This window comes from Sarcophilus harrisii, chromosome 2 (genome assembly GCF_902635505.1).
Source record: "Sarcophilus harrisii chromosome 2, mSarHar1.11, whole genome shotgun sequence".
Taxonomy (NCBI): Eukaryota; Metazoa; Chordata; class Mammalia; order Dasyuromorphia; family Dasyuridae; genus Sarcophilus; species Sarcophilus harrisii.
This window is the reverse complement of record NC_045427.1, coordinates 142,863,351-142,872,001: the sequence shown is the minus strand read 5'-3', so window position 1 is coordinate 142,872,001 and position 8,651 is coordinate 142,863,351. Positions and strand designations below refer to the sequence as shown.

The 8,651-nt window shown below is 40.3% G+C and overlaps 1 long non-coding RNA gene across 10 annotated transcripts in view; it reads left to right on the top strand.

Moving 5' to 3' along the window:
- Positions 1-2,695: 2,695 nt before the first annotated feature.
- Positions 2,696-8,651, top strand: part of LOC116421439 — a 635,315-nt gene continuing 629,359 nt past the window's right edge. For 7 of the 10 annotated variants that reach the window (XR_004231803.1, XR_004231802.1, XR_004231799.1 and 4 more), the window contains exon 1: positions 2,698-2,923. This is a non-coding gene — a long non-coding RNA (uncharacterized LOC116421439). Of the gene's footprint in view, positions 2,924-8,651 lie in introns of all 10 variants that reach the window. The other 3 variants (XR_004231804.1, XR_004231808.1, XR_004231807.1) reach the window with 3 other exon arrangements.

Here is an 8,651-nt window from a genome sequence, read left to right as displayed (position 1 = left end):
TGGGAGGTCCAACTCCTGTGTGGATCAACTTTCTGATATCAGCTATTTCTTCCCAGGGCTGCGGTGCTATATGGAACAGCTATTGCTTCTTTGGTCTTTGTGGGATTGCTGACATCTGTGCTATCTAATCCTATGCAAACAAAGCAACACTGAATACATTATCCTTGCCAAACCCTCAGGTTTCCTTAGAACCCAATCATTTGGACTAAGAAAACATTTACCAAGCATTCTTAAAGATGTTCACAATCTGGCACGCCCCTGCCTTTCCAGTATTATATCTCACCATTTCCTTTCCTGTACTTGATGCTCTCAAGAGGTGGAGCTTCTAACCTTTCCTTGACTTATGTACACTTTATTAACCTGGAGAAGTCACTAGATCATTCTTTCAGACCTTCATGGATAGAGGAAGATTTCTCATCTGGGAGTTAGTTCCCTCTAGAAGTAAAATTAAAGGCCTACTTCTTCTCTCATGGCATTGCACCACACTCTTCTCTCTCCCTCTCAGTCCCTCTTAGCTCCTCTCTATCCTTCTCAATTCCTCTCAGTTCCCCTCTCTCCCTCTCAGTTCCCCCTGTCTCCTCCCCTCCTCTTCTCTCCTCTCTTCTCTTCTCTTCCCCTCTCTCTTTTTGGAGGAAAGGAGATTGAGGAAAAGGGGGAAGATTATCCCTGACCTTATAGGATGTCAAGACATCTTGTACCTCATGAATCCCTTAAAAGTAATATTTTTGGCCGCCCAAAATACTGAATAGCTTCTTATTTTCAACACTGGTAATCAGACATTATATAATCAGGGAATATTAGGGACTTACTGAAAAGATTTCTGCTTTTGATTGGGACTTCCCATCTCTAGCTCTCTTTGGTCTTTCTCATAAGCCAGGGTAAAGAGGTACATTATTCTTTACCTTTTGTTGTTCCTAATTATGTCAAGTATCAGAGTGGAGCAAAAGAACTTTCTTTCTTTGAGACTTTAACTGTCAGAGTCTCTTTTTAAAAAAGTTTCACATCTCCTAAATCAGTGAAATCTGTAGGTGTCACTACTAACACTCACTACCTCTCTAACTTCCTTCAAAACCTCCAACAAACTGCCCCAGCCTAATCCATAAAAAAGACTAAGCAAAGCAAAAGTCTCTGAACTGCTTCCCAAAATTAAAAAAACAAAACAACAAAACCTATCCCCAAGCTCCAAAAAAACTCCCTGGCCTGTATTATTTTTGGTGTACCAAATTTCCTTTTCACTAATTCCTATGGAGTGGGGCTATTTCCCTATCAGTATGATTGGGGATATAGAATTAAAAGGAAGTTTTAAACAATAATCTTGCTTCAATTCTTGGGTCTTCAGGCTGACTCTAATACTCACAGAGTATAGGGGACCTTAGAGGGCACTTAGTTCAACCCCTTTACTGGATCAGTTAAGAAACTGACCCCCAAAGAGAATAATGTTTCAGTTATTATTTTTCATCTATGGAACTTCTCCTCAAAAAAAAAAAAAAAGTACCTCTCTGAAACCTAATAAGTCTTTTCTTTCTTCCTCTTCTAAAGTCACTGCTGCTATTACATCCCCTTTCACTTTTGCACCCATACTGTCTTTTCAGTTCTGTAGGTATGTCACCGCAGATCCGTAATCAGACCCACCTTTTACCCCGAGTAAAATAGATATTCTTGGATATAGGAGACTTCCCTTTTGGAAATGTGCCCTTTTGTCAGGGGGCTGGGTCCAATTTTTTTTTTTTTTTAATCTTCTCCAAGACTCATTCTCTCTGCTAGAAGATAATGCCCTGTTTCAGAATCTATCCTAATAGAGGAAGCGTTCCTTTGCCCATTCCCCTCCTCCCTTGTCCCTCCCATTTCTTCTGTTTTAAAACCTAGAAGAGGAATCAGCTGTGTGAACCAAGAGCCAGGACCAGAGCCAGCTGTTCTGCTTAGGGAAAAAGGTAAGTTTGCCTTCACACACCTACAGACTACGTCCTGAATGTGCAGGTCGATCAAAGCTGGTCACTTTCCTTAAAGTCCACCAAGTGCACTTTATCATTTTGAGAAGTCTTATGATTTTCTCTCGCTTCCCGGAGAAGAAACTTGCATTTACTCCATATTTCCTGGCATTATCGGTCTCGGCAGCGACCCACCCAGCTGAATGAAGGGGTAGCGGGCTGTTGGGAGCCCCTGGTTCCTAGAGTGGGCTAGGTACCTTTTGAACATACTTATACACGTGGCTGGATGGAGGATGGTTTTTCGGACTATCAAAGGGACTAGCAGGAGAAACACTGTGGGGTCTCTTTCTCAGTTTTTTTTGAGACCCTAGAATGAGAAGACGGAGTGGAAGCGGGAGCTAAGCGCTACGTTCCCTTTATCCCCTAGGTCTGGCCAATGTCCACGCTGTTCCCATCCCTTCTGAACTGAGCATCTTTGCGGGAATGTTAGGAAGTTGCTCCCAGGGGGAGAAAAGAGATCCCACCCGTGAGCAAGTCCAGTGAAACAGGGGGACATAGGACATAGGACCATAGGACAGGAGAATTTGGGGTTGGAGGCTGGGGAAAAGCAATGAGGTTCAGAGGGAGAATGAAGCCGGAGAGAAGAAAAAGAAGGGCTTCCGGTTTCCTTTTCGAGATTTCGCCCAAATTTGAAACAAACCAGTAGCGAGCGCGGGCACCAATAACCGCGGCACACAAGTGGGGAGTTTCTATTCTGACGTTTCTTCTGGCGCCCGTTACAAATAGCCGGGTGGCTGCGCTCGCCTGGAGGAAGGAGTCACCAGCAGCTGTAGGGAGGAGGGAAGAGGGGGAACGGGACCCGGAGGGCTCCCAGGAGCTCCGGACCCCTCGGTGCGGCCGGGGCTGGACAGAATGGAACGATGAGTCGAATCAGCATTCTCCCGGGCTGAGAGATACATCAGTCCGAGCGCCCACTCAGCGCCTTCCCTGCAGAGGTAAGCTGGGATGACAAGTCTCTGCGCTCCAGCCAGGTTTGGAGCGACCCTTCCTCTACCCTTCCTCCAGTACACCATCTATCATCATCTTTTTTTTTTTTTTTTTCTCCTGCCTTTGAGCCCAATCCTTGCCTGCCCGCACCTCCTTGCCCTAAGATGATGGTGGGGGAAGGGGCATTTGAGGTCCAAAGGTGGGAGAAGACTGGAGCAGGCGTGTCCCCCGCGCCTGAACCCAGTGGGGATCTAGGGGCTTTTCCAGAGCTAAGAAGTGGTGCCAGGAGTAAGTGGGGAGCTGCGTGGTGAGTAAGAGCTGGGTTATTAGGAGAAAGTTACAATTTATGCGACAGACTGCCTGACTGTGTAAGTGAGAGTTGGTAGGGTGGTTAAAACCAGACTGCCTCACTTTCCTTTTTGTCGACTTTCTCTGAATAATCTCTGCATACAGGAGAGCAGGTGAGTACTAACCCTGGGCAACTGCAAGCCGGGATTTATCCTTTCGCTCCATAAGAAGGATTGGGGAAGGGGCAGCATCTGTCCTGGTCGCCTGATAATGCTGAATCCCGTTAACGCTCGCTACCTCTCCTCTCATACCTGGAATGTGGGACAAAAATTGCTCTGTCATCCCCACTACCTCTCCTTCATTCCTATTTTTAGGAAACACCCCCTCCCCCACTCAGAGAACTCCAGGCAGTCGCGGGCTGGAGGGGTACGGGAGGAAGATGATTCAGACATTTGAAATGTTGTGGAAGATCTAGAATGGAGGGGAATGAAGTATAAGAGCATTTCCTCCACATTACCTAGAAGTACTGACTACCATATCGGGAAACATTGGCAAAATTATAAGTTGGGGGGCTAATTGGTTTAAGATATTCCGTAATCACCAGGCAGGGAATTGTCACTGGGTATCCTCTCTGCTCCAAGGAGAAGGTCCTATGGATTTAGACCCTAATTTAAAATGGGTCATTCTCAAAACATTTTAATGGGAAACTGTGGGCAAAGATAGTTTTTTTTTTTTGTATTGAATTTATTTTTTTTTATTATTATTAAACTCTTTGAACAGACTTATAATGTGATAAATATCATTCTTAATCTCAAACTATTTTTCTTTTCTGGTTATTTCAAATGCTGCCTCCCTGTGGATCACAGTCCACACATTCTCTGGATTAAAGATGGGCTGTCCCTAATCTTATTGAGGGAAAAAAATTTGAAAGGAAAGCTGTTGTAATCGGGTAGAAACTCTCAGATCAGTCAGGGACACACTTCCTGTAGAAGAATGCACATTATGAATGAATTTTCAAATCAGCCACTTGGACACACCCATATTCTCTTCAGACTGGTTTGGGATGTGGGGGGAGGGCTGTCATCTTATTAATGACTGCCAGCAAAAGGTTTCTTTAGGAATGCAAAATCAATTCAGTTTTGATCTGGAAGTTCTCTGATCATGTATTTGTATTAAGTTATATTTGTTTAAGAATCAAAACAGTTCTTTTTCTTTTTTTTTTAAATAACACTTGCAAAATCCTAGTCTTATCTGGTTAATTTTCTTTGAAACAGAAGATTGCAAAGTCATTTTTGTGATGCTTTCAGTCAGAAGCTTTTTCAGTTCTCTTTTGGCATTTGATTTTTGGTTCCAGTCTGATTACCCAATGCTCTCCTCCATGTAAGTGAGCCCTGTAGGCAGCAAGATAAGGCAAACTCTTGGGTTACCATAGCTCCGTGGTGTAACAAAGAGCTCTTTAACATTTATTTCTAAATGTTCATATTTTTAATTGCAGAAAGTCTGATTCTTCATGTAATTGAGGTGCTTCTTGCATGCACATGTTCTACTGTGATAGCTTAAAGAGTTTGGCAGACAGCAATACACAATGCAAAGGGGAAGTATAATGAAACCTTGCCTTGAGGAATTAGATTAGTAATTAGATTAGATCTGTGATTTCCTCAACATGTAGGAAACTCTTGATTTAGCAACTCACTCCACTGAGAGTCTATGACTTGGTAGAGAATTTTAAAAGACTGGATCTGAGATTTTATCTGTTTCGGGAGCTCTTGGTGAGTCTGTATGTGTCTGTACCTTTCCCCATTAGTCCTAACGATCCCTTTATACACAATAATCCTCCATATATGGGAAAACAGTTATTATGTTCCTTGGCAAGTTATTTTCTCCTTAGATCCTACAACTATTCTTCATATGTGTGTATATACATGTATATATAGGCAAATCAAAACCTCTGTTCCTATCAGTGATCAATGAAATAGCATGAAAAATTGGCACTATGCTCTGTGTATAGCTAGGACATATGATGTTAAAACTAGTGGCCAAAGGTCTTATAGCTGCTGCAACATTAAGAGCCAAAGGAGAGAACAAGAAATGAATAAAAGCATCATCGCTATTAATAACACCTGGCTTGCAATCATGAAGACAGAGAACTTTAGGAATAAGCTTTTGGGGAAATAGCTGTTCCAGGCACACATATTCATTGTTTTACCTATTTATTTTTGTAATAGTTTTAAATTTTTTAAAATATTTGCAAAGATAGTTTTATTTTTTTGTATTGAATTTCTTTTTTTTATTATTAAAGCTTTTTATTTTCAAAACATATGCATGAATAATTTTTCAACATTGACCCTTGCATAACCTTGTGTTCCAAATTTTCCCTTCCTCTCCACTCCCTCTCCTAGATGGTAACCAAGACAATGTAGTTATACATGTTAAAATATATGTTAAATGCAATATATGTAAATATATTTATACAATTATCTTTCTGTACAAGAAAAATCAGATCAAAAAGGAAAGAAAATGAATAAGAAAACAAAATGCAAGCGAACAATAACAAAAAGAGTGAGAATGTTGTGTTGTGATCCACACTCAGTTCCAACGGTCCTCTCTCTGGGTGTACATGACTCTCTTCATCACAAGATCATTAGAATTGGCCTCAATCATCTCATTGTTGGAAAGAGTCACATCCATCAGAATTGATCATCTTATAGTATTGTGCCATGTACAATGATCTCCTGGTTCTGCTCATTTCACTTTGCATCAGTTCATGTAAGTCTCTCCAGGCCTCTCTAAAACCATCCTGCTGATCATTTCTTATAGAACAATAATATTCCATAACATTCATATACCACAACTTATTCAAATGTAATGCTGGAGAAACTGAGGCAAGATAGAGATTAGAGAATATTTAATATTTTATTTGAAAGGAAGAGATTTGCTGGGACCAAATGGATCCATGGTTTGGTCCCAGGGCTGAATGAGACTATTGTCTCCAAAAATCCAGCAAACAATGTGAGTTCTCAATGACATATATATAGACTTAGAGGGTAGATTGAGGCAGGGGCAGAGTCAGGGTGGTGAGAGTGGGAATGGGATTCTGATAGGATGGGATGAGTGCCGGAGATGGGATGACATAATGGGCGGAAGGAACCCCAGAGATGGGGAGAGGCATCTTGATAAGACGGTATCTGATATTCTGATAGCTTGGGATGGGGAGAGGCATTCTGATATTCTAAAATATAAACTCTTTTATCCTTATCAAATATTCTGATTAAGAAGGAGGAGTGGTTTTGCAGGATTGAGCCCAACAATTATAAACTGAGACAGAACAATTAGGGAAAATGAGTTAGGACAATAAAAGAGAATTGTGGCATAACCCAATCATTCTCAAACTGATGGGTATCCACTCAGTTTTCAGTTTCTTGCCGCTACAAAAAGGGCTGCCACAAATTGCAAAGATAGTTTTCAACCATCACCCTTGCAAAAACCCCATGTTCCAATTTTTTCTCCTTCTCTTCTCCTCACCTCCCTCCCCTAGACAGTAAGTAATCCAAAATATGTTAAAGATGTGCAATTCTTCTGAACATTTCCACAGTTATCATGCTGCCTAAGAAAAGTTATATCAAAGAGAAAAAAAATGAGAAAAAATTTAAAAAGCAAACAAAAACAAAAAGGTGAAAATACAATGTGATTCACATTTAGTCCCCATGGGCTTCTTTTTGGATGCAGATGGCTCTCTCCATCAGAGTTGATCACCACATAATCTTGTTGATATATATTAATTTTTCTGCCTGGAAATTCTTTAGGAAAATTCCTATAATGGTCAGATTACATCTGGAATATTATAATTCCATTTTAGTACCTGAGATATATTGATAAATTAGAGTTTATATAAGAAGGAAGATAGTATGGTTAAGGATTCAGAAACTAGATTGTGTGAAAATTTGCAGGATTTAGAAGAAATATGAGAACTATGCTCTATGATATGAAATGCTATGGTGTTACCCAGAAAGGGGATTAGAATTATGTTGTGTAACTTTGAAAGACAGAACTAGGGCCAACAAGGAGAAGCTATAAAATGATCTAATTAGTTCCAAAGAAGAATTAGTGAAAAATCAGAGTTCTTGAAAACTGGAACAGGCTATTTTGCTAAGTAGTGAGCCTGATGTTTTCAGAAGTGTTCAAGCAGAAGCTGAATGCTTATGTGTAGGGAGTACTAAAGAAGTAATTTCTATATCAATTCAGAGATTGGGCTTGTTAACCTCTAAAATTCTTCCAAATCTAAAGCTCAAGGACTAAGTTATGTCTCCATAGGTTACGAATGTAGAACCGTTCTTAATCTTGGATTTATGAACTTAAAAAAATTAACTATATTTCATTATACTTGGTTTCCTTGATATTCCAATATATTTCATGTATTTAAAGACAACTTGAGTAGACTTTACCAGACTACCAAAGGAATCTATGAAACAAGACTGTTAATAACCCTTATTTTTAAAACAATATATGGGCCCAAGGGTAACTTTAAGCTTTAATGGTCAGGAAGCTCAAGCTAACAAGAGGCTCATAGAAAAGAATCCTATGGAATCCTAAAAAAAAAAAAACAAAACACAAACTTTTTTTGAGGGAGTTCTGAGGTATTCTTTTCTACAGGGCAATTCTTTCTTTCCCTTAGCATACCAATATGTTTTTTCTTCTGCTTTCCATTCTCTACATCTTTATAGGGTTTAGACCACAGGCTCATCAGGCCAGAAAAAAAGATAAAATAGGTCAGGTTAGCAGGTAGAACATTATTAGACAGCAATATGAGAAAGCAGATAGAGGGAAAATAAAGCAAGTAAACTTGGAGAAAATCACAAAATATGGGAGTCATCAAGGAAGATGGATACAGAAAAAGTCTGCTGGGTCCTGGATGGAGTTAATACCCAACTTGGATGAAGCTAGGTGAGTGGTTTATAAGGTTCTTCTCTGTCAAAAAGAACTAGATATTGAGGGTAGAGAACTGGGAGGGGAGCTTGGACCTGAGATGCAGGTCAAGACTCTAGACAGGTACCAACTCATGGCTGAGGAATTGATGGTTTTAATAGATATTCAAAATCCCGACAGGTAGAAAGGTATAGGAGGTATAGCAGGTTATAGTCTAATATAGTGATTCAGAAATTTTGAGGTTCCTTGGGGTTTCATCATTTAGCAAGTTGAAGAAGCTACCTGTTCTTTATATGGTGCTATTACTAATTGTACTTTCCTTTCTCCTGGGGGTGTGTGTGTGTGAGATAGATAGATAGAGAGAGAGACACACACACACACACACACAGACATACAGAGAGAGACACATGCACACAGAGACACACAGAGAAAGACATACACAGAGATATACACACACACAGACACACACACAAAGGTGTCAGATAGGAGGCAGAAATAACCAGCTGAGAGGTTTACCAGGCAAGG